A 25,545-nucleotide genomic window follows, 5' to 3' on the forward strand; every position below is an offset into this window, starting at 1 on the left:
CTACAGCACAGCCTACACACTCCCGTAAAGATAATTTTTTTTTAAAAAAAAAAATTACTAGAATTTATTTTTCTTAAATGACAGAAGAATCTGTGCTTTTAAGATTATATTAGCTAAAGAACTAGCAAGCTAAAGTGCTTTGCTTTTCCATTCCATCTAAATCATATACTATTGGGGGTAGAAATTTGGCAGGGAACTCTGTTGGATTATCCATACATTGGGGCTGGACTCATTTTGTTATCCTTTTTTGATAGATGGATGTCTAGCTGACCCCTGAATACCTTCAGTAGTGCTGATTCCAAAGTTTCATTTGCCAGCTGGTTTCATTGCCTATGAGTCCTTACTTTTATAAAATTTTCACTGATTTATAATTTTCCCCTTGCAATGCTTAGGCTGATTTTTTTTTTCTTTCTTTATTGTTGACTAATGTGAATAATCAAATATTGTCTCTTGTTTTGTTTCCTTACTATTGTGGACAATAAGAAGTCACTTTAAACATCCTAGAATTAACATGGTTAATTATCTCAACTTTATACCATGGGACTTATTTTGCAAGCTTATTATCTCTTTTCTCACACAGCTCAAGATTTAGCTAACTTTTTTAAAACAGAATATCTAAAAGCAGTTACAGTACATGACCATAAACAAGAGTAAAGATTTCCCTTCTCATTATGTATATTTCCAAGGATTACGTTATGCAAAAGGTTACACTAGCTGATTATGTGGACTTTTCATCCAGCTAGAAAACGTAAGAATTTGTAGAGTTGAAAAATATCAGTGCTGCAAAAAGAACGATGCTGGTCATTGAGACAACAGCTGGGGTGAAAACTCCTAATCAGCGAAGAAATGAAATAGTAGAATAGATCAGTATCAGCGCTAATTTCACTGAAATGGGAGGCCAGCATCTCTATAACCACTACAAGACAGTTAAGCAGGGTCAGGGGAAAAGGACACTCTTCTAGGAGCTGAAAAGGGGTTTAAAACTGTTTAAAGAGTTTGGGGATCTGTTTGAACATTGGGAAGCTACAAAAGATTATGTTAGCCATGCAGCGCCAAACTACAACACTCAACAACAGTTCATGGCTGAGGATCCTGTGAGGAAGGAGGCTGAACTGCATCCTGAATATAGAGAAAGGTGAAGTAAGCTAAGTCCTATTGTTCTCAAAAAAAATTCCTACCTAATAGCAACCTCTTCCTTGGTATGTGCAGACTTTCATGCATTCCCTCTGAAGGTGCCCAGGCATGCTCCTAACCACAATATACTATATCTTTTCTAGATAAATTCCACCAGGCTTATTAGAACACAGAAGTTCTTTGGTGGACCTAGCCATGGGTTGGATTGGCATATAATCACCATTAAATCAAAAGTAGTAATTATCTACTAGCTGCTGGCAATTCCACTAAACACCTATTTGCTCTAAGTATCTTATAACTATGTACTGCAAGTGACCTAATTGGTCATTGCAGTTTCATGGATCAGAAAACAGAATGTGTGAGCACACACACAAATCACGGTAGTATGACTCTGGGAGTCTTTTCTATTAACGGGATGAACACTAGGTTCAGATTGTGTTTGCTCAAGAGTCCAGACACATCTCATTCTCATAAAAAATGCTTATATGACTAACAGGAGCTCTACTAGAGTGTCTTCCATGCAGTCATTAATATAATTTGCCAAGACATTCTCACATTACTAACCTGGCAGGCATCTTTCTAGTTACCACGTAATCGTTTACATTTTGTCAGTAGTTACACAGTACCAAACATGCTAAGTCATTGAAATATTTTTGACCATTTCTCTAGTTCAGTTCCAACCATGAAACATAACTCAGCCAATTCCAAACATAAAAGAACTGCTTCATCTGGGCATTCATCGCGTGTAGTGACAATTAAATAAGTTGTTTTAGAGTAGGACTGTTACAGCCGCTGAGTAGAAAACTCACAATAGCATCAGAGCTGACCTTGTTTGCCAGGTAGCTTTTAGCCACTCTACCATTTCCTCTGAGCTGTAAACCCTCTAACCTTGCATGTGCATCTAGGCCAATGTGTTAGAGAAACACTTACATTTCTGCATCTCACTGACTTCTATCATCAACCTGAGGATTACCAAATTATTTGTTTCACTATAGGACTGTTACTTTTAGGACGTGGGAAATGTGGTTCCTGTTTTAAATAAAGGAAGTATGACTAATTCTGTAAAGCCACAAAGACTGAACTCTGCATACACATTTATTCCAATACCTTACATCATTTCAGTTCAAGTTCTGGTGTCCAAAATAACCTTATTAAAATTACAGAATTTTTAAGCAACAAAGCCCATCTAGGGATTTCTTTTCCTGACACTGAGGACAAAATTCCCTAAAATCAGAATACTGAACTTGAAAGTTTTCTTGAGACTATAAGGGTTTGTTGTGCCTCCATCTATTTCCTCAATAATTTGCTGCTAAGCATAACTACTGTGTACAAACAATTTGGCAGCATTGCTTCCAGGTTGAAGAGCCACTAGATTCAGTCAGACACTGAGAAAAGTTCTGCCTTGCTAGAATTCCTGGTTTTGAGGCTGGTGCCATGGGTGGGATTTTGGGGGGTTTGATCATGGGGAGGTTTACACAGCACGGGGCCTGCTCGCAACAGATGGAGTTCAGCTGTCTCAAAGGGGGAAATGGATTCTCACTCATGAGTTGGCAGAGCTCATCAAGAGGGCTTTAAACTAAGTTCAAAGGGAAATGAGGGTATAATTGGTGGCCAGTCACAAGCAGTGTTCCCAGGGCTCTGTTTTGGGGCCTGTCTTGTTTAATACCTTTATCAGTTTTCTGGATGAGGAGATCGAGTGCTCCCTCAGCAAGTTTACAGATGACAACAAATTGGGCAGGAGTGTTGATCTGCTTGAGGGTAGGAAGGCTCTACAGAGAGATCTGGACAGGCTGGATCAATGAACCGAGGTCAACTGTATTAGGTTTAACAAGTCAGGCCCTGCACTTGGGTCACTACAACCCCATGCAGCACTATAGGCTTGAAGAAGAGTGGCCAGAAAGCTGCCTGGTGGAAAAGGACCTGGGAGAGCTGGTCGACAGGTAGCTGAACATGATCCAGCAGTGTTCCCAGGTAGTCAGGAAGGCTAACAGCATCCTGCCTTGTGTCAGAAACAGTGTGGCCTGCAGGACTAGGGAAGCGATTGTGCCCCTGTACTTGGCACTCATGAGGGCACTCACAAGGCCCCTCACTACAAGAAAGACATTGAGTTGCTGGAATGTGTCCAGAAAAGGACAACAAAGCTGGTGAAGGGTCTGGAGCACAAGACTTATGAGGAATGGCTGAGGGAACTGGTGCTGTTTAGTCTGGAGTAGAGGAGGCTAACGGTAGAACTTATTGCCCTCTAAAACTGCCTGAAAGGAGGTTGTAGCAAGGTGGGTGGTAGTCTCTTCTTCCAAGTAACAAGTGATAGGATGGGAGGAAATGGCTTCAAGTTGTGTCAAGGGAGTTTTAGATTGGTTATTAGGAAAAATTTCTTTATCTAAAGAGTGATGACGCATTGGAACAGGCTGCCCAGAGAAGTGATACATCATCCCTGGAGGTGTTCAAAAAATGTGTAGGCATGGCACTTCAGTACATGGTTAATAGGCAAGGTGCTGTTGGGCTGATGGTTGGACTTGATGATCTCAGAGGACTTTTCCAGCCTTAATGATTGATTCTATGACTCTGCTTTGCTATCACCTCCAACTGCGGTCTCGGTGGAACTGTTCCCATTGACATGCAGTCTAGAGAAATGCCACTTTGAAATCATTGCTGCTTAAAAGGTTTGCATGGCCATGTCAACATGAAGCAAGGCAGCAGGAAACCTCGTGGTCTTGGGCTGCTGCATATTATTATTCTGGTCCTATCTGCTTCAGCCAGTAGCAAAACACTGAAGCACAAACCAGGGCAAGCTCATTGGAGTTCACTGAAAACAGAAGTTGAGCACAGTGACCTTGAGGAAGCAGCTGGGGGCTACCTGCATAGCTGTGGCAAACCCTCTCATAGATTGGTATATGAGCTACCTACCCAAGCCTTCAAAAGCAATATACCTACTACACACCTTAGGAAGCCAACAGATGTATGGGAGGTCCAGGATCAAACAGCAGGAGATAGTCAGCTTACCACCAGTCCACAGACAGATAGGTAGATGTTGAACCTGTCAAGTCCTGGGACAACTTGACAGTATCAATTTCAGCAGCAGTCATTGGTGCTAGTATATGATACTGTTCCATGCTTATTGACCAAGACATCTTACTGGGAGGCTTTCAGTGTTCTCAAGCTGGGATAGCTAATCCTCTGGTCCTCTGATCTGATATTTGAACATCACTTGCTCCTGCTTCCATAACACATTTAAATGCCGTGAGGGCTTTAAAGCCAGAATCTCTTATTAAATAATTGAATGCTGTCATCGCTTTTTGAGTTTCAGGGACACTGGTTCTTGCCACTTCCAGATCTAACCAGTTAAACATGGTGACATTTCAGGCATGTGTTTTTTCTTTGATATGGCTTTGAGGATGACAGAAGATATGTTTTTAGGTGGATGAAAAGAGATTTGGGCCAACTAAATTAATTGCCTGAATATTTCCAAGTACAGATTAGGAGAATTAAGTTCTAATCTGAATGAAGTGTCAAGGAAACTAGAACCTTGTTAACATGAATACCTACATAAAGTTACTAATTTAAATGAATGCAATTGCTGACAACAATACTTTAAGATTACAAGCACTTTATAGCAGGGATTTCAACAGAACTTCATCTAAACCTTTATTTGACCATTTAAGTCTGTGGTAAAACTTCCCCTGATAACTGCAGAAGCAGGCTGAGGTCTCAGAGAAACTTTTTCAAAAGAATTTTTAAACTTTCGCCTTACTGCTTTAAAGCATTTTGTAAGAACATACCCCTCAGAGGTTTTATAGCTGACAAGCTGAAACTTTTGAGGAAGAACTTGTTCTAAAACACAGAAGAAGTCTGTGTCAGAGCTAGAAACTGGACTTGGAATTGTTGATATCCTGTTCTTTCCTGCAGCATGGGAAAGTTGCCTCACTCAGCTTTCAAGTCCACAGAGCAAAAATTATACTATCAATGAGTTAAAGCTGTTTGAGTGGTTTAGGAAGAAAAAAGTGGCCATAATGATTCCTGTAGCTCTACAGTTTTCATTTCCTTATTTAAAACAGGATGATAATTCTCACTTTTAAAGCAACCATTCCAGCTTAGTCAGGCTGAGTTTAAGTGCTTAATGAAGTTTAAGTAGAGATCACAGGAACTGTAAAAAAAAATCAATGAGTTTTATCAGATCCTTTCAGCTCTCACAGTTAAATTTCTAAGGAAAACAAAAAATCAATAGATCCAACAGAAGCATACAGAAACCATTTCAAGTTTCACTCCTATTTTATCTTATAAAAATCAGAAACACAAATAGATTCTTCTCCCTGAAATGTTTACATTTTCCCTAAAAAAAAGAGCATGTATAACTATACAGCTGATTTTAAGCACGTGACCTCTGATTTACGTCAGGTTTTCGGGAAAATGAAAACAGGTATTTAAAATAATAAATAACTAGAGAAAAAAAAATCACAAAACAATAGAAGAAAACCAGAAATTAGACAGCGACAAAATGGCATTGAGGCAGATTGCAGGAAATATATTTTCTTTTCCAGTGTTATATTCCAAGATATTTTTAAATCACAGATATTGAAAACAGATTCCCATACAATTCTTAATCAGTTACAGTAGCCACCAGGGTTAGTGGTTCCTAACATGTGGCAAAAAACATAATATTGTTAATTCAAGCCATGTCATGCTGGTATTTTACCAGCATTCCTCATGCTATTGTTACAATTCCACTAGTTTCACAGCATTTTATTCTTTCTGAATGTAAAAACATTCCTTTTTTTTCTGAATGTAAAAACAACTCCCTTTCTGCTATTAAGAGCAAGCAGTATAATCACAATGACCATGCTTCATTTCATGGTTTGGAATCATGAGGTGGTTCTCTAGAGTCAGCCAAAGGTAAGCTTTCTATAGGGTCTAGATTGGAAAAGTCAGCAAAAAACAGCACTTCCCAAACTTGATAGAGCCTTTAGACTAAACATTAGGAAGAATTCTCTCACTATGAGAGAGGTGAGACACTGGCACAGGTTGCCCAGGGAAGTTGTGGATGCCCCATCCCTGGAGGTGTTCAAGGTCAGGTTGGGTGAGACCTTGGGCAGCCTGATCTAGTGGGATGTGTCCCTGTCTATGGCAGGGGGGTTGGAACTGGATGATCTTTAATGTCCCTTCTAACTCTAACTATTCTATGATTCTATGTGGTCTCATACACAACAGACTTACACTTCTGATCACCTCCTTCTAATCTGCACCACAGCATTGCTGCTGTCATGTATCTCCAGGGTAGTATTGCTTCCTTGGTCTGAAGTTGGGATCCCAACTGCTAGTTCACAGCTCTGTAACTCTCTTAGGCAACAATCTCTGCGGATGATCCCTGAAGAGGGATGACTCTCCCCCTGAGTCCAGGGAGAGGGATGCTTTCATTGCAAACTGACACCATCGTCCTCCTGCTGCCACTTGAGACTGTGTCCCTGGAGAGAAAAGAGCACAGTGAGACACAACCTAATGTGGGTCCTCCTGCACACAAGCCATGAACCACCACATTGGACATGTGGCATATGCCAGTCCTTACCACTGTGATTTGCATCACTTTCAGATGTTAGAAATCCATTCACATTTGGGGAGCAAGTTAAGTCTCATTAAAAAAAAATATTACACAGTTACGCATCTGTGAAGATGCTCAACTATTTAGTAAAAGATACTTTCCATACAAAACACATAGAAATAAATTGCATTAACAAAACCTACCTGATTTCATAAGCAATTTATATCCAGCATGTAATAATTTAAAACCCATTAAACACTTCATTTAACAATGAAGTAACTAGAAAATTCTGAGACACAATCTATAGAGACTTGAACTATTCATTAAATGGTGACAGAAAGGCTTTCTGAATGAGATCTTGAAAAGCTTGCTGCAAAAATATATCAAAGTTTCTAAGATAAACCATTCTTAGTCAGCTATTGTAAAACAAAGCAGAGTTATATATAGAAGTTTAAAACAACAGTTGCAGTCATTAATGCAGAATATTTCAGAGGAAGGTGAAAAATCCTGAACAGGTGACATTTACAACACTGAGTGGCTTTCTGTTTTCCATCAACAGTAGTACTAAGAGTACAAAGTGGCAAATCACTCATTTCTCAAAAAATTTAATTTTAGAAATTATCTAGCAGGATTATAAAACAGGACAGGAAAGATGGTGGTGGGTGAAAGACATGAAATCTGGAAAAGCTGGATAATTGTTTCACAATCGATATGCTATTTTTACACAAACACACACAAAATCAATTGAGTTTTTAATTTAATCTCAAGTTAAACTGAAGCTGCTTCTTTTTTGAACAACATCACTTTTCCTTACATTACCTGACGTTGGACATAAGAAAACACAATCTACTATCTGACCAATAGTAGGAAAAGTCTCTTTCAAAGACACACAGGGATGGTTAGCTGTCTCCAATATAAAATACAATCCAACCATGGCTAGCAAAGTACTGCTGACTTATCTGATGTAAATGCTACAGGCAAGTTAATCATTTTTAAATTATCTTCTTACCTTACAGCAGTTATTAATGCACTTCAAATGCAAATTTTACTTTTCTTAATCCAGAACAGCAGTTCCTGGAGAGCACGGTATGTACCTGGATTGAAAACTGTCAGTTTTATTTATATGAAATATATATATTTTAAAATTGAAAGTCTAGATGTAACATTGACAACTTGATTAAGATGATCTAATATTTGCCAAACTTCACCACCATACACAAATCCAGTTGCAAGAATTTAGCCTTTTCTTTTCAATGTTTCATCTAGGAAATTTACAGAAATGAAACTGACCCTAACCTAGCAGTGCCCACTGCCCTTGCAGAAATACTGTTTGTCCAAGCCTAGTGCATTTGTTTTCCTCCAAGGACATCAGCAGCATATTTAGCACCAGTGTGGAAATAGGGGAGATTAGACTAAAAGGCTCATATTGCACATTGAAGGTTTCATATTCCTGCTCTCATGTTGCTCCTGGATTTATGGCCCGCTCATTTTGTGGGTTCTTTTGAAGCATTTTCAAAGATAATTGCTTCTCTGCCTAAAATTCAGTAACAGCCCTAGTACATACACTGCATGCACAGGCATTGTGATTCTTAACAAGGAAGGAGAGGAAGCCTTCCCCAGAAAGTGGTATTGTTTTTCCAAAAGATAATGATGGGGTGGTTTTTTGTTTGATTGATTTGTTTCGAAGTCACAGCAAGCAGATTAAGCAGCAAATGAAAGAGGAATTAACAATAATACATATAAACATACACAAAAATAATACAATAAATGCAATCATTTCTGTTGCTATATACAACTTTATTGTAATACAGTTACTCTGTATAAGAGCAGGTGAGGCCTTAGACACATTCAGAGTTAAATATAGAGACACTACTGAGATACTAAAAGCTGATATATTGCTGCTGACCACAGAGAGCAAATTACAATTAAGTACACATCTTGCTGGGAAGTTTGCCAAGATAAAAACAGGGAGAGGCAGTTGTCACTGCTGCTTTGCCTATGCTAGGAAAAAAATGGAGATCTAGTTGCTGTAACTTTTACCAACAGAGCAATTGCATTCGGAGTACAAAGCAAATCAGTGCTAACAGGACAAATTAGGAAACCAGCTCTGAGACGGAGTTCAAAGCACAAAAGTAGAATGCCTCAGGACTGTCTGCATTATCAGCTTAGCACTGGGGCAACTGCAATACTGCTGGCTGTTGCTGCACTATGGTGTAATTTTTTGGACCCATAAAGATCTTTGCAGACAGAAGACAGAAAAGCAGAGAAAAAAAACTTCAGATGTCGAGGTACAGCAGGAGAAACCAGGGAGACAGTAGAAGCAAAAAAGGTTTGAACTGCACTTTTGTCTTTAATAAAGGCAGACTGAGAAGAACTGAAACCATACAGGTGATAACAGCAGAGCACAAACAAGAATATTCATATAGAGCCGAATTTCTTCAGCAGACAAAGGAGAAAAGTAACAACTCTGGTCACAGTGTAGCCCATAATGAGAAAAAACATGAAAAGGATCCTAGCCTACTCCCAATATCAGATTCAAAACTGAGATTTATTTTACAAGGGGACCCAAACTGAGAGGAAGAACAATGGTAAAACCTAATAAGAGCAGGAAGATGTCACATCTCACAGTATTTCAGTACTACTTTTCTTCCTTACAGAGAAAGTGTCTGATCCAGCAAGCAGATTATTTCGACTTTTCAGTGGGGTCAAGATATCTTTAGAAGTTTTCTAGCAGTTTTTGGCAGTAATACAATCTATTAATACTTCTATATTTGAGATTAGCAGAAGTGTCTGTCACCTGCAGCCTAAGCATGGTTAGCAGCAGTGATGTATTTCTGCATTATAACTGTGGTGGCACCTAAACAGGGGGTGGGGGGTGCTGCACCAGTATCTCTTGGCAAGCAACATATCTCCCCAAATGCTTTCCTGGTTGACTAGTTTTGTTCCTTTTTACCCTCCTTTCTGTAACAAGATCTCTCTTTTGTAATTTCTCATTATCTTTTCAATATCTAAAGTTATCATTTATGAAACACAATAAGTTAGGCTCCTCTTCCAATACTTAAAAATGTCCTTATTTCTAACACTGGATCAAAGAGCCTTTACAGTTTTTTTTTTTTTTTTTTTACTATGTGAGAAAAATCCCTCTTTGTGTGAAAAGAAAACACTAGGAGTTTCATCTTGTGTGATTTTGCAAGACCCTCAGTAAGCAAAGAGTATTCATACTACTGTCTCTCACCATCTCTTAGCCTCACAAAGGGCTGGGCACCCAAGCTGTACCCAACCACGGCTAATCCAAAAAAACTTCAGCAGGAACAAGACAATACAGATGTAAAAGCTTAATTTCAAGCATCGTATTTCTGTATGTTAATAGTTCTCTCCTTTGTCATTTTTGGGGTGATGAGTTGGACCTGTGTGTCTTCTCTTGGCAGATTTCCCTTTCATGTTCCACCCTCTACCAAAACACTGTTGGCAGCACTTCACAGGGGTCCGTGATACAAGGAAAGCAATGTTGCGGGCATGCTACAGAAGCCAGGCTCAACCATTCATTAGTCCAAGTTCTCCTTTTAAGTCAAATACTGTTCAATAATGAAAAAAAGTTTGGGACCCAAAATTTACTTAACAATATAAACCAATATTTCCATGTGGTTTCTATAAACCTTCAATCCAGAAACAACATCCAAGGGTTTAATTGCACAAAAGGCAACATCTCCCGCCTCTCACTCTTGATGACCTGCATTAACATTGAGTCTCAAATCACCTGCAAAAATAATATCACAGTGAAAAAGTAATCGGTACTGACCTTAGTGCAACATTTGTCTGCATGGTCTTATCACAGAGTTCAGAAATTTGAACCATCTCATAAAGAAGTCATTAAAACCATTTGGAAGTACCTGAAGTACTCAAGGAAGCATGTTCTTAGCTGCTGTCTAGCAGTAACCTTTTCCATGAGGCCTTTGCCAGTCTAACCGTGCACAAGTTTACAGGACTGAAGCAGAAACTGATTAAAATATGCATGGACACGTGTGTGTCTGTGTGTGTTTATAAGTATGTACTAAGGAAAGAAAGGACGCAGGGAAGACTTTAAAAAAGCTTTTATGTAGGGCGAGCTTAAGGAAGTCGGGAACAACTGCTGTCGGTAAACTGATCTGAGATTAAGAAAAGAAGGAAATGGTCCCCTTTGATGAAGCAGTTTAGAATAGGTACAGCTGCACTGGGAAGGAACAGGAACTTGATAATAAAAACACTCTGATGTGGCATTTACCCCAAAACATCAGTGAGTAAAAATAAATACGCATCCACAGAGCTCAGGCAATTCTGGTGCAGCTTAAATCACTTTAGAGCACCACGAGAAGATCTGGAACATGCTGGAAATTAGGCTTCTAGAGATTATTTAGGGTTGTTGCAACAACTTACTGGACATTTGTGTCTTTTAGGTAGTTGTATATAAACTAAGCGGAAGGCAATATTTGTGGCCCAAGTTCTACCTTAGGAATCAGTTATTAAAGGAAAATTAGTGCCCTGAGCCAGGACCTATATCAAACACATTCTTTGTAGGGTTCATCTCTTTTGCTTATTAAGTCTGTTTGTAAGGATTTCTACTGTCCTGAAGCTGCACAAACTAAAGTCCCCTTGTTCTTACTCATTTGGGCTACTTTTTTCCAGTCCAGTACAGCTGTCAGTCAGGGTACCATCTCTTTGAGAGCAACAAATGAGCCAGATGCATAGTTCAATGGCCAGACACTTCAAGTCATAACAAGCTAGTGAAGCGAATTAATTTTGCTTGCAAAAGAATTAGCCTTTATTAGCCACTAATACCACTTTTTGCCCTATGTAGCCCTTTAACCAGCTGCAGCTCCATTGACATCACATTTTGGAAAGACTACTAGTGACATGTCTGGTTATGGAAAGCTTAGAAGCTTTCTAGAGTGGCTACCACTTACTAGGATAGCAGAGGAATGAATTTAAATCACCGCACTGAAGGCATTCCTATGGGATAAATCTTGTCATTCAGACCACAAATTCTGCAAGGCATTTCTGTCTGTGTCTAATTTTTATCATATGCTTATCACATGTGTAGATATGTAGGATAAGGCATGCATATTGGCAACTTCATGAATTGAGGTTGGAGCTCAGAACTGCATATATACATATATAAGTATATATAGTCATTTATATATACATATTTTCATGTTTATGTCATCATGTTTAGTCCTGCTTTTAGAGACTGCGGTGGAATCATTGGTATTTTGTATTTTTCCATCTCCTCCATTCCTGTAGAAATGAGAGTCAACAGCCTAGCTCCACTCAGACACTAGAACTTTGGATATGTTTTTTGCACTCTATATTTATCTATATACTTATAAAATAACATGTTGATATAAATGCATTAAATAAAATAAATAACATCTATATCTTATTATATGTTATAAATGTTAGAATAACACTTATATGTTATTTATAATTCTGGGGGCCTTGAGCAGCCTGGTGTAGGGGGAGATGTCCCTTCCCATGGCAGGGGTGTTGGAGCTGGATGATCTTTAAGATTGCTTCCAACCCAAACCATTCTATGATTCTATGAATCACAATTATTCACAAACCCTGGCTAAACCTATTTTTTTCTACTGAAGTGTCAGACTGCAACAATACTATACGACTGTGTGATACTGCTATAGGTCAAAAATCACAATTTAACCTGCTGATCTAAAGGATTAGATAAAAGATCATATCTGGTTTTGTCAGCAATGGCACTTCCCACACAGAAAAACAGTAGAAGCCCCTAAGGTCCTAACCAGCTGAGTACAGGCAAACTCACTTTATTTCAAAAGGTTCTTTGCCCAAGTAAGGAGCAGAATTACTTTTTACTCTGAGTAACGTTTAAAGAAACAAAGTACAAGGAAGCAGGGAGCAAGAGAGGGAGAAGGAGAGGGGAGGAGTGGAGAATCTCAGAAAAAAATAACTGTATTAAACTAACTGCACGTTTTCATTAATCATAGTCTAGCTTTGAAGAAGAGGGAGAATGGCAAGTATCACAGATTCTCCATCAAGCTATAATATTTAGGTGAGGAACCCAAACCAGTTGCATATTTTAGTAACTATAATCACAAAAAAAGATCCATGAAGGCAACTGATGTTTAAAAGTAGTAACGAGAACAGTAAAGAGAAAGGCACAGAGTTAACCTTGTGTTCAGAGTCACCTATCTCAAAAAAATCAAGATGTGGGCCCCCACACGTTGGGAACCTATCTCAGTCAGCGGAAGCAACAGTCCTGCTGTTTCAGGAAGAACAGCATCACCATGCCCCTCCTATAGCAGCAAAAAATCTCCCAACAGATGGGCTACAGTTTCAGCCTCATATGACATCTTTTATATATGTATTTTTTCCTAATCTAATAAATCAGAAGTAGATCCTGAACGGATGTGTTTCTCCTGGAATATAACAGTAATAATGTTCAGGAACAATTAATGTGTTCTAGTATAGCCAGGATGCTCATCACACTTTAAACTCAAACTGAGTAAAAAGAACAAAGGAGGTTGAATTATTTCCTTTAACGTAAGTGATATTTTCTGTGGATCAGATGCATGGCTAGCAGCATTTCTAACATCAAGTTTTCATCATTTAGAAAACTTTAAGGAAGGCCTCCCTGGGATCAAACTGGAAATTCTGATGAACATATTGCAGTAGGGAGCAGCTGAAATTTGGAATCAAACCATTATTTAGCATTCACAAACAGGATGTATGAAAGAAAGGAAGCCCTTTCTCACCAAAACCACACCTGAGCAGAGGGAGCAAATGCAACCAGACTTCAGGCTGTGCTGATAGAAACAATATATATACATATCCCTTTGGACAGGATGAGGAGTGGTGTTCTCCTTTCTTCTGTCACATGCTCTTGGGTTGTAACAAAGCACATTTGTCTTTACCTTTCCTTCCAATCACATTGTACAAAGTCTACCATAACAGATTCTCAACCTGGAAGTTATCAATGAATGCAGTTGCAATCACCCTCCTTTTATGACTAGATTGGACAAGTTCCTACACAGTATGTAAAAGGGTAGCCCCTTAAACATTTCTCTTGCACCATAAAGGAAAAGTAAAGAATCCAGCAGACAAAATCCCAAACATCTCATGGAAATGCAATTCTTTTCCCACCTTAGCAGCACCAATTCTCCTCAGTAGTGCCACAAGCAACAGCTACCAGCTACCATCAGGTGTTCACTTCACTTATAAGTACAGAAATACTAATGTGAATACAGGGCTGATCTTCTAACTAGCTAATTGCTTGTACTACCCAAAGAAAATCTGAACAACATGGCAGTTTGGCAGCTCTGCTGCTCTCGTTATTGGCACTACCCAGAGAAGGTAATAAGGATGGAGAAAAATGTGCAGGAAAAGCAGCAAGGAAATACTTACCTTGTCAATACCCCTTGCAAACAAAGAGTACCTATTGAAGGGTATGCCTGCTTTGTACAGCATACAGAAAGAAACCAACACCAACATACTCATATTTTAGAAAGGACGTGTGCTGCAGAGTAGCAGGAGATCAGATTCCCATCAACTCCAGTGAAGATGATCAAGATCACTGTTGAAAAATGAAAACACCATTCTTAAGAAAAGCAAAACAACAAATAAATGAAAAAAAAAGTAATAACACAGTTAAAACTAAGGCAAAGACAAACACTACTATCTATCAGTGCAACACACCTGCAGCAGAGGGGAGCAGTAACAAAGCAGGGAAGCCACACTACCATGCCCCTAGCGAAGACTGGCCCTGAGAATACATTTGTCATGTACCACAGTCAAAATAAGTGTCATCTGCACCATGTGATGCTGCCAGGGATACTGACAGTCTCAGCAAGTTTCTGGATTTGATGCATCAGGCATTGAGTTGTCATTGACCCACATGGAAAGGACAAACCTGAAAGGAAGGATTATGATTGGCACAAGCAACTTGGATTAAATTTGTATGATGGTAAAAATCAAGCTCAGATTTTTGCTTATATTTCCTCTCTCCCACCCCTCCTCCCCCGAGCTCTCGTGACTAAAGAGTGGAAAACAATGTCAGATCTCACACAGAGTCAGCACAGCATGAGACGGGGAGTCTGCGCTAAAATGATTTTATGGATATATGCTTTCAAATGAAATCAAAACTTTCCTAGCACTGCAGCTCTTCTGCTCCCAAGGCTTTCCCAAATTCTAAGTGGGTTATTGCAACTTACCTAAGGACTTATTTTAAGGAATAACAGGAAAATTGAAGTAGCCTGCATCTGTCATAAACAACCAGTCACAACTTCATATGGGACACCGCACTGCTGGGCTCCCATGTGATACAAGCCCTTACATAAATTATTCAGTAAGGGAGTTTGGCAATATTTTCACGCTAAAAGCCTACTTTTTTTATACCCTGCTGTCTCTTTCAGGACCTATGCACCCATTCCTTGAGACTATGAATAAAAAATATCCCTTTCTCCAGCTGTGAGAGCAGGCTTTACAGCCTGTTTTTAAGCAATTGTTGCACTTTAAACAATTAAAGCTTCACAGCTTACACTTCATTATTTTCTTTCCTTGAATGCAAAGTGCTTTTTTAATGGAGCTATGTCAGCTGAAATCTAGTCCTAAAAATAGGCATTCAAAAAGCTAAAAATCTATAGAAATGCTTCCGAGACCTTTTTTTTTTTTTTTTACTTTTTTTTTCAATACCAGTATTTCTTTTAAATTAACTTCTGCAACCCAAACATTGCTATTCTTTATTAGCAAGAAAGAATTTGAGGGAAAAGTTAACCCTAAGCCAACTATCCTGTCAGCACCCATGTCCATGCCATCCTTTTAAAAAAACTGTCTTCTTGCTGCCCCTGCATAAGCTAGATTCACCCACACAATGGACAGAAAGATGGAATCATAGGCTACATGTGCATTACAATATATATTCTGTAGCTATTACACCTATTCCCCATATGGTACAGTCAGTACTGATCTCACCACCACCACCTTAGCAGAAGACCGCATCTAAATCTTAGATAAAGACCTAGAGCAATTAGGATGTTACAGAAGGGAAGCACGGAGTCAGGTGTTGTCACACTTCACGTCTTTGCTTCCTTTAGCCTGGACAACAGCAGGGTAGGCGCTCCAGGTTCCAGCACAGTACAGCACCCAGATTTGTTCACCTCAGTTCAGCAAACTAAAGATCAGACACTGAAATGGTGAAGAGTGAACAAGGATTTTGATTGCATCCTCTTTTTCTTCTCTCATTTTTCCATTGACATATTGCCATATTGACACACCACACAGACAACTGAGTTTTAGAAAAGGCATGCTTTGCACTCCTTTAAAACTTCTCAGGTTTGCACCCTTAAAAATAGAGGTGCTCAAAGTAAACAATCACTTTTAAAATCTTGGCGTATATCCCAGTATGGAGTGAATCTAGTCACGTACACAACAACCTTCAAACTACACAAAAATTAAGCATTAATATAATAGAACCACAACAGGCAATATGGAAAATAAACCCTCAGTATGATGCAGCAGCTAAGATCATGTAGCTCTCACTTGTCTATTTAAAACATAATTGATTACTACTTGATTTGTTAGTCCCCACCACGAACCAGAACCCTGTTGACTTTCTGTTCCTTGAAAAAACAACCCAAAACGCTGTTCCTATGCCAGCAAGTTTAAAAATACGTGCAGTAAGAGCCAATACTCCATGTTATATTTTACCTGTGCTGTTTCCTCTTTCTTACTGAATGCCTGAAGTGAAGAAGTCCCAGATTTCTCTTATCGACTGCTGCTATTTCTGTCTTTTTCAGTTCACTCCATCTTTCAGAGTAGTTGTTACTTTTGCAGTTCTGGCATCACTTTGAATGTAATTAGAACGTAAAGCTATACAGAAGGTATGTGCTCGATTAGTACTCTTCTTCTTTTCTTTAAGCATACACGTCCACAAAATCAAAACACATGGCCAGAAGTAACTCGAAGCATCGGTTCTTGAACAATAAAATCACTGAAAGAAAAAGTTTTACAAGTCAGCTCTGGTCCACAGACCACAATGTAAAAACTGTTAGATTAAATTATTTTCATTGTCTAGGGTGGAAAAAGGAAGGAGAGAAAAAAAAAATAAAAATTCTTGTACACCATTACGATAATTAGAGCTAAAAAAAGATGGACATTTAATCTATAATATAGTTTGGTAGTTAGTTTTTGGGTTTTTTTCCTAAACTGAGATGAATAAGTAAATATTTTTTTTATTTTTCTAAAAAAAAGAATTTCCAATAAAAAAAAAGCTTTGGGTTTTTTTTTGATGAAATTCCAATTTTTATTATTTACAATCTAAGAATTTTTGTTTTAATTTGACGGACTCTTCCTATTGCATTTCTCATAAGAACTACAGGAGTGATCATCTGCATCCCTCGTTCTACACAGTAATGACTGCCATAACGTACCAAGCTACTCAAAGAAAACAAGGATTCTGATGCTTAGTGGCAAATACCAGGTGGCAAGCAAGCTCAGACCAGCAAAGACACTGGGAGCAGTAGGCATGTGAACTATAAATCAACTAAAGAAACAGACCACAAAAGAGAAAGACAGAATTTATTTAAAACTAAATAGTCTCAAAATGGAAGGGGCAACTTTCTTTTCTGAAAGAAAAATAAGAAGTTAAAAAACAAAGTTAATAAATTAATTTTTTTTTTCTCATGACATGTTAATTTTTCAGAAGTCATATTATAATGTCATCATGATGGCAAATTCCTGCTCTGTCTGGGTTTGTCCATTTGAATCCCCAGTACTTCATATTCCTTAAAAGGTAATTCTGTTACTAAAATCACCTTTGAATATGAGGCAGAAAGCAGGTTATGGCAAGTGATAGAGAAGCTATAGTAGTTTTGCCTTGGGGTCTATTCAGGAAACTCTACATATTAGGGGAGATTGCAAAGTTTAGGCTTCTGAACACATAGTTATCACAATGCTATTATAATACAAGGAAGTAGATCAGTTTGCTAGTTAATATAAAGAACTAGCCAACAGGTCTTCTAACTTGTTTTCCAAGCTCTGCCACTGACCTACTGTAAGCTTGGAGAACTCACTTTGACTATATTTGAAAAGTCTAATAGGATACCTATTTTCTTCCATAAGATGTGCAAGACAACTCACAACTGTCTAATAGCATAGAGATCCACAGTCAGAAATGGACTAGGGAAATGGGAAGTGGAAATAAATATAACCAATGCATATTTGATGCTGTTCTCTAGCCCTCTGATTAAACAGCATCCCTTTCCTCCCATAGCTGCATTGAGTGGTTCAGGCTGCACAATGCAGGAGTTCTGCCACATTGGAATTACTTTTCTCCAGAACGATTTAACATTATTTCACTTGTAGAGAAATGGTTTTAAATAGAAAGATAAACTTATGAGAGAAGCTTTCAAAATAAACATTCCTCTTCAGTTTTCTCATGTATTTTCTTCAAACAGACCAGACCGCTGCACTCCCCACTTAGCACAGGAAATGAAGAGAAGGGCAGGAGAGGAGACAGCTGATATCCCATGGTTTTCTCAACCTGGAGGCCTGTCTAGGTTCAGGGCTGCTTTATTTTTCACTAAGAAGAAAATGCTGCTTGAAACTGGGCAGGAAATGAGCTTCGCATGCCCAAACCACAGATGGCATGCTTGCTTTCACCATACGATTCACCACAGCTTGAAATCTGGGAGACACCATTTGGAAGCACCCACAATGTCACTTCTGAAGCACAAGCTGTGTTGTCCATGGGCAAAAGGCAGGCAGGGTCTATGGGTGCCAGCAACTAAAGCAGCCTGTATGCATGAGAGCTCTTATCACTGGCAGACTCTAGGACTTTGAAAGTCAGAGCAACGAAGCCCAAAATAAGTATATATGCAGAACAAGCCACAAACTTTCCACCCTGATGAAAGCACAATGAGGAAAATCTTTCTGACAGATTCACAGCTGGTTTCAATCTACAGCCTAAGCATATCTAATGGGCTGCCTTTATCAGAGAAGCTCTCATAGGGTTCTGGCTGCCACTGAGGGCAGTTTGCCACTGTGCAGACCCCCTAACAAAAGTCAGAGAGGACACTGTTCCCTACGCGAATGGAGGCATGGGGTAACAGAGACCATCTGCTACAAATTATGGCCCTATTTGCACCTTTATTAATCCATTCCAGCTCCAAAGATCTTAACTACAGTTAATGGAGCTGCCATATTAAAGTACCAACAAAATGCAAGAAATATCTCTTAAGAATCTTATTTCTTCCTTTATCACTCTCAGAGGTAAATTAAAGGATTCTACACATGTGAACACAGGAAGTAACACCTGGTCTCAAACGCTCCTGGGTGAAACTGTCTTCTCTAGAGACAGAAGTTTCTCTGTTAGGAGATGTTAAAAGAAGCTACCACATTTGGTAAAAGTAGGACCTTTACCTTATTTTACTGCACTCGCTTCTTATTAAAAGAGAAAAAGTTCAAAATCCCACATCCATTTATGAAAATTGGTACACTAGGGATTTCTCGAGAAGTTATTGTGTGCATGTCATGTAGTAAGTAAAAAGTACTTCAAATATACATGACTTTATTTTTCCCCTAGTGGTTTAGAGATTTGTCCTGGAACAATAGAATTTTACAGGGCAGGGGGAGATGTCTGTGATTGAGGCGGCTTTCAGCTCTTCTTCCTACAGATACCCCGTGGATATTGCTGTATTCTCCAGAATCTAAGCTTCCACTTAAAAAACAATGAAATTTCTAGCCCATCTGGGTTTGCGGAAGCAGAATGTAAACAGATGTACTGTTGTCTTATTTTAGAAGCTATAGCAAGCCAGACTGAAACAATAGCACTAAGAAATGTCAACTGCTCCCATTCATCTCAGTGGGGTGGGGTGTTAACTTTGAAGCCTAATTGTGACCACTTTAAAGCCAACCTTTTAACCATTTCACTACTATTGCCACACCAGAAACTCCAAAGTAATGAACTTACTCAGCCTCTCTATTTGTATGCATTACTCTGAGATCTTCCATTCGACTGAAAAGGACACTGCATTACAATCGGGCTGGTTTGAATATTCTTTCACTTAAGAAGTTAGCTGAATTGTTTGCTACTGTCTTTCAATATTAGGGTTAAAAGAAAGTCAAAGGTGAAAGGTTAGCTTCATTGTTGATGCTCTCAAAAGTGCAACACTGGGATTTCGTCCTCTTTGCTTTGATCAGGATGCAAGGGTAGCAGTTCATTTCAATAAACCGACAAACAGCTATGTACAAAACTGAAAATAATTACTATTCAATAACAGTGCCATCAATTAGGAGTAAAAAAATTCCTAATGACATGGTAACACATAGTTGCAACAGTGAATAAAAAAAGGAAAAGAGAGGGGGAGAGGGTCTTTATTTTCCAGAACTTGTGGCTTTTGTTACCTTAAATCTAAAGTGCCTGCGGCCTGGTTCCAAGCACACAGAAAAAACACCTTTCTGATATTTTACATCCAGTTCCCAAGAAGTTAAAGCATTATGCATCAGTAGCCACTCCTTTAATAAATACATGAATTTTCATCTGGGACCAACAGTTGAAGGCTAGCAGCTCAGTGTACACATTTTTGCAAACATGACTTCAGATGCTCTGGGAACTGATAGCTAAAAATTCTTAGGATGAGTTACTTTAGCTCATGTTTCTGAGCACCCAGAAGCCCACCAGAATACATCTGGACTCTGGGTCCTAGAAGCAGTGGTGCTCCAGGGCACAATGAAGATGCACTAGTTTGGTTTTGGTGAGGCTGTTTGCAGCCCTCCTGCCCGTCTCCACTGCAGGACCTTTCTGCAGTGTCTGCCACAAGCCATGAGTGGCACAAGACTGCAGCAGAACAATATATTCACTAAGTCAGTAACTCTTCCCAGCTCCTATTTCTACAGTTACATCTGCATTTATAATCTAGCCACAAGCCCTTTTACTTGTCATCTTCTTCTTAACGTCACACATAACAGGCTGAGAAGTCAACACCTACACCACCACAGCACTGCTCTCACCATCATTAGTACACCCACGTTAAGTACCTTAACTAAATAATGCTGACGTGTCAAGGTGCCCTCAATGCTAGCCACCAACTCAGTGGAAGTACAACAGGAAGGGGAGAATTGTCCAAGTCAACTACATTGCAGAGCTAAGGAAATGGTATCACCCAGCAAAACATCTTAAACAAGGAGCTGGAATAGGAGTGACCTCTCTAGCTCACAGAGAAGCAAGTGGAAGAAAGCAACCTGGAAGGATCTGCTTAACCCAGGCTACCTTTACAGCAAGGTAACTTCTTGAGCACACATTCTTATTCCTGAATAAAACAGTCTTCACTTGGGAAGGTCTTGAGCTGGTATAAGAGTGCCTACGTGTGGTAAGGAATGGGGTTATTTCAAAATAAGGGAGAAACTTTCCTGTCTACACAATGCCTAGGTGTATTATGGAAACAAAGCCCTAATTCATGCAGTTCAGGTTCTTTTGCCTCCTGCAACAGACAATACTCTAACATTGTTATTACCATGTTGTGAATGCACAGTCCTTCCATGTCTTAACTTCCACTGTAAGCTGGACATGAGAATGTTTGGAGTTTCCCCTAATAAAAACACCAAATCCAAAAACCTGTATTATTATGTACCTGTATTTCCTAAATCTTGATCTTTAAACTAAAACAGAATATTTGTAAAATCCTTATGACAGAAAACTAAAAATAAACTCTCTTTTCACCGAAAAGCCTGCAGACACTGACTTCACATGTGAAAGGCCTGGCATGGAAAGACAGACAGATACCTTAATTTTCTATTGACTTCAATCAGCCATAGTAGGTTAATCAGTTCTCTGCAGAGGTGCTGAATAAAATCACATACTATTTCACAGAAGTGTTTGAGTGCTGTTGAACATATATTTTCTGCAGATGTTTGGAGACACAGAACAAAGGCAGCTAAAAACAGACTTGGTAAGTTTACAGTTTTACTTTATCAGTGTATTAAATTCCCATTCAACAACAGTAAGGCACCACACACTTGTTATAGAAAGAATAAACAGCCTCATAACAACTAGACTCGCCACTCTGCTTTGCCTCACATCCCTCTTCTTTTCAACTGCTAACAAGTAAAACAACCCACCCTACAGCTGGATATGCAAAAGCCTGTGCCGACAGTGTCCCAGTCCAGAGCGACGCTGGGGGCTGGAATGCTGACGCTGGCAGGGCTGCCACTACGTTTACTTAGCACTCATTTCTCTCAGTCTGCTTCAGACCAGAAATGCAGGCAATGAAAACCTATTCAATCTTTGAGAACCTCGGCGACAGCAGCTAGCAGAGCAGGGGCTTTGCAGGTACATGAAAGAGGCATTCAGAAGACACTCCCATTCAAGGGTGGTAAGAAAGAGAGCCTCCATCTGTCTCTGGTTACCTTTTATTGGCATGAAAAGGGGGAGGCAGGAGGGGCAAGGTTTCAGGACAAATGAAAAACAAGCTTTCTAAGATTCACTGTTAAACCAAATGCTGGCCAAATTTAAGCTAAAGGAGCTTAGTTACTTTTCTTTCGGTTTAGTTATTTATTATAGTGACAAGTATGAAAACTCTATTGCCAGTAGTGGATTAAACACTACTCTGAAACAGAGGCAGAGTGGAAAAAAAATACATTATGAATTCAGCAAGTTTCTCAGGCAAATAAATAGCAAGTAGCAAACATAAGAAACTGTACCATATTAGTAGGTATCCAAGGATCTTTGTGTGAAAATATTTACATCATGATGATAGCTGGACAAAACAGCTGCCACAGAAGCATTATTTATTAGAGGGTATAATCTGTAAATGCTCATCACAAAAATGAAACTAAGGTCTGTTGAAATGGAGAAAAGCCTTATTTCAGGAGGCAGGCACATTGTTGCGGACAGCCTGGTGCTGCCTTCCAAAGAAAGCCAACCCAAGGCAAGGTGAGTGTACAGAAGTGGCACCAGAAATGTCTCTCCCTGCAAAGCCACCAGCAGCTGCGGAGACATGCCAGCCAGCAAACACTCCTGCCCCTCTCAGCCCATGGAGGGCATGCAAAGCTCTGCACTGCCCAAACCTTGCTGCAAGCCCAAAGAAAAGCCAATTTTGTAAGCCTTGCATGACATGGCCGACCTTCCTCCAGGCATTGTGGCTGCTCAGATTAATTCTGCGTTCACTCCACGCAGCACCTTAGGAAAGAAGACAAATGGGCCAAAGCTTCCCCACAAGCACTAGAAAACCTAGGGACCCTCAAGGCCCCATGCAGCCACAGGCAGTTTGCCCGCCACCCAGTCGTGCTGCACAGGGCACAGTGAGGGGACCCCAGGATGGCTCCGGGCACCTGTCCTGCAGCCCATTCCCCAGCACAGCAGTGCACAGCAAGCGTGGTGCCACACTGTGGGCCAGCACACACGCTCACTTGTGTGGGGTGAAGAGTTCACTTTCAGTGCAGTACTGAGTCTCAATTCTTCCCATCAAACAAGGACAGTACAGTGTTCCTGTTTCACAAAACCTTTTAAAGAAATATGAAGTCCTCAGACACTGTGGAAGAGGGGGGGGCTGCAAGCACAGATCGGGAATGCCTGCTAAATACGTTCAGCAGTGAATTTAACAGGTTACATCAGTTGGGAAAAAAAACCAATTAATAACCAAAATACCCAATACTTACATACTTCTCTATACAAACCTGTTATTTATCCATAGAGGTGTACAAATATTACCTAATCAGTAACCTGAGGACACACAGCCAAAGCCTTCGCCTCTTGATCAACTGCAGAAGTCTTAAATAGTGACCACATGCTCCAAGGTTTGTTGCATTGAATCTAGGCAACACAAGTTAAGCTGCACTTGTGTAAATACCTTGAAATTACTCAGAGCCCTGTATAAATTTAAGTTGCCTTCATGCCACCTAAACTCAAGTGGGTTTGTGAGACCTGAAAAATGATACAGACTAATTTATTAGCAACTTTAATAATTCTTCAAAGACCAACGTTTTGCATCTAGGTTATAAGTTTTTGCTACAGTTTTAATTCCAGGTCAGCACGTCTCTTAGACGTAAGCTAGCTAGAGAGCAAACTATCCGTTTGAAGCAATGATCTGGATCATAACATACTAGCTATCATCTTGAAACGCAACAAGATATAGAAAAACAGGAAGGGTATATTTGGAATTCATTTGACGGTACTGTAGGATTTGCTGTAAGGGAAAATATTCAAGAGTTTATGTAATTCCTTAAATCTTTGAAGAGGTGAAATGGATCATTTAGAAAAAGATCATAGAAACACTTAAGAAGAAAAATATTTTACTCATTACAGTAACTTCTTTTTTTCTAGATCATTCTTTTAGTCTCTTAACATGTCTTCAAGCAAACATGGCCTGCCAAATATTTTAATCAGACCACTTCTGATCTGTAATCTCTCTGATATGGATCATATCTTAATAAATCATTTCACAGTCTACAAGAACCATTAGGAGCACCTGCAGGTGTGGCATAGAGAAGTTGCTTGACATTACTGCAGGTGATATGAGAGGATAGAAACAATGGTCAAAATTCAGTGTTGATACATGAATATTTAAAAATTGGTGGATAAGGCCTTGATTCCTGTTGTTTGTCAAGCGATGCTACCAAAGCTGACCCTAAAGCTAACATTAAATGTTGTGAGAGAATATGGCAAGATGCATTCCTACAGAAACCTTACACAGGTCAACAGAAGTCATCTCACTGACATGAACAGCATTTAATCAAAACTCAGTGTTCAGTGATGTAAAATGCACACTGGGGAGAGTGAAAAAGGTCTGAAACAACAGGATTTAAATCTCTCTGTCTTAAAGGTTGGATTTATTCTTTTTCTCAGGCCTTCTTGCAAGACACCCGATACATTTTGGACAGTACATTAATTAGCAGTAAATAAATCAGTATTGGTCTTACTGTCCTAAAAAGAGCATTTACTGCCACCACCTATTCATCTCTCCTCAGATTTTATGTTGGTAGCAAACCTTGCAGGTGGTAGGATAAATACTATACCAGACATGCTAAACACAATGCAATTGTATTCTGTTATTAAAATTGCACTCTTTCTTGTGGTTTTGGCAACATTCACTGTTCCATGTAGCATTCTGCTTTACTGGTGTCCCAATACATATGTCTCAATCAATAACCAGCCTGTTTTTCATCCACGCTGCCCTTGCTTACCTGACTCTGTGCTTGCAGAATTGTTTTAGCATTTATTTGGGCAAGCTACACTTCCCTTTCTTTGTCAACTGCTGTGGGGACACATATGCTAGCCCCTATAGTTAATGGACACTGCACCTGAGCTCCCACCTATGTAAACAACATTGACAGAGTGTTCAGCAGAGTCTTCTGGTTCATATTTGTGTTACCAGGCCAAATTCAGTTATATCATGTATCACTCGATTCCTGTTTTCTCCTTATTCCAAAGCCCTTTCTTTCTCCTCCTCACCACCCCAGCCCTGAGCTGAAGAAGGAGTTGGTCCCACTGGGGACAGCAAGAGCCTGTCCAGACATTGCTAGGAATCTGGTCCTGCACTACCACAATAGCCCTACCATTAACTTGGAAGTCCCAACTATTTCTGAGGAATGTCTACCGCTTATGTAACACACCAGTTCAGCAGAGAAGCAGTAGCCTTTGAGGGGATCTAGCTTTATTCAAAATAATATTTTTTTTCCCCATTTAAACATATGAACAGCTGCACCTTTATTTCAACATCCCCACTAGCCAGGCCAGGAGAACAAACTAAAAATATTCCAGGAGTGGCCTTCAATGAAGAAAACAAAAGTGACTTAAGACACTCAAAATTACATAGAAAGATTCTTCCCATCTGAGAACCGGATTACTGAAAAAGGGCAGCCTTTGCAGCAATATGAAT

General features: G+C 39.4%; 1 long non-coding RNA gene across 9 annotated transcripts in view; it reads right to left on the reverse strand.

Moving 5' to 3' along the window:
* LOC128851641 (uncharacterized) overlaps positions 1-25,545 on the reverse strand; it is a 56,267-nt gene that overhangs the window by 11,726 nt on the left and 18,996 nt on the right. For 7 of the 9 annotated variants that reach the window (XR_008449009.1, XR_008449014.1, XR_008449012.1 and 4 more), the window contains 3 exons: positions 16,379-16,661; positions 14,078-14,246; positions 6,346-10,424 (listed from right to left, as the gene is read on the reverse strand). This is a non-coding gene — a long non-coding RNA (uncharacterized LOC128851641). Of the gene's footprint in view, positions 1-6,345; positions 10,425-14,077; positions 14,247-14,368; positions 14,583-15,689; positions 15,857-16,378; positions 16,662-25,545 lie in introns of all 9 variants that reach the window. The other 2 variants (XR_008449013.1, XR_008449010.1) reach the window with 2 other exon arrangements.

The sequence above is a fragment of the Cuculus canorus genome, chromosome 3, assembly GCF_017976375.1.
Source record: "Cuculus canorus isolate bCucCan1 chromosome 3, bCucCan1.pri, whole genome shotgun sequence".
Taxonomy (NCBI): domain Eukaryota; kingdom Metazoa; phylum Chordata; class Aves; order Cuculiformes; family Cuculidae; genus Cuculus; species Cuculus canorus.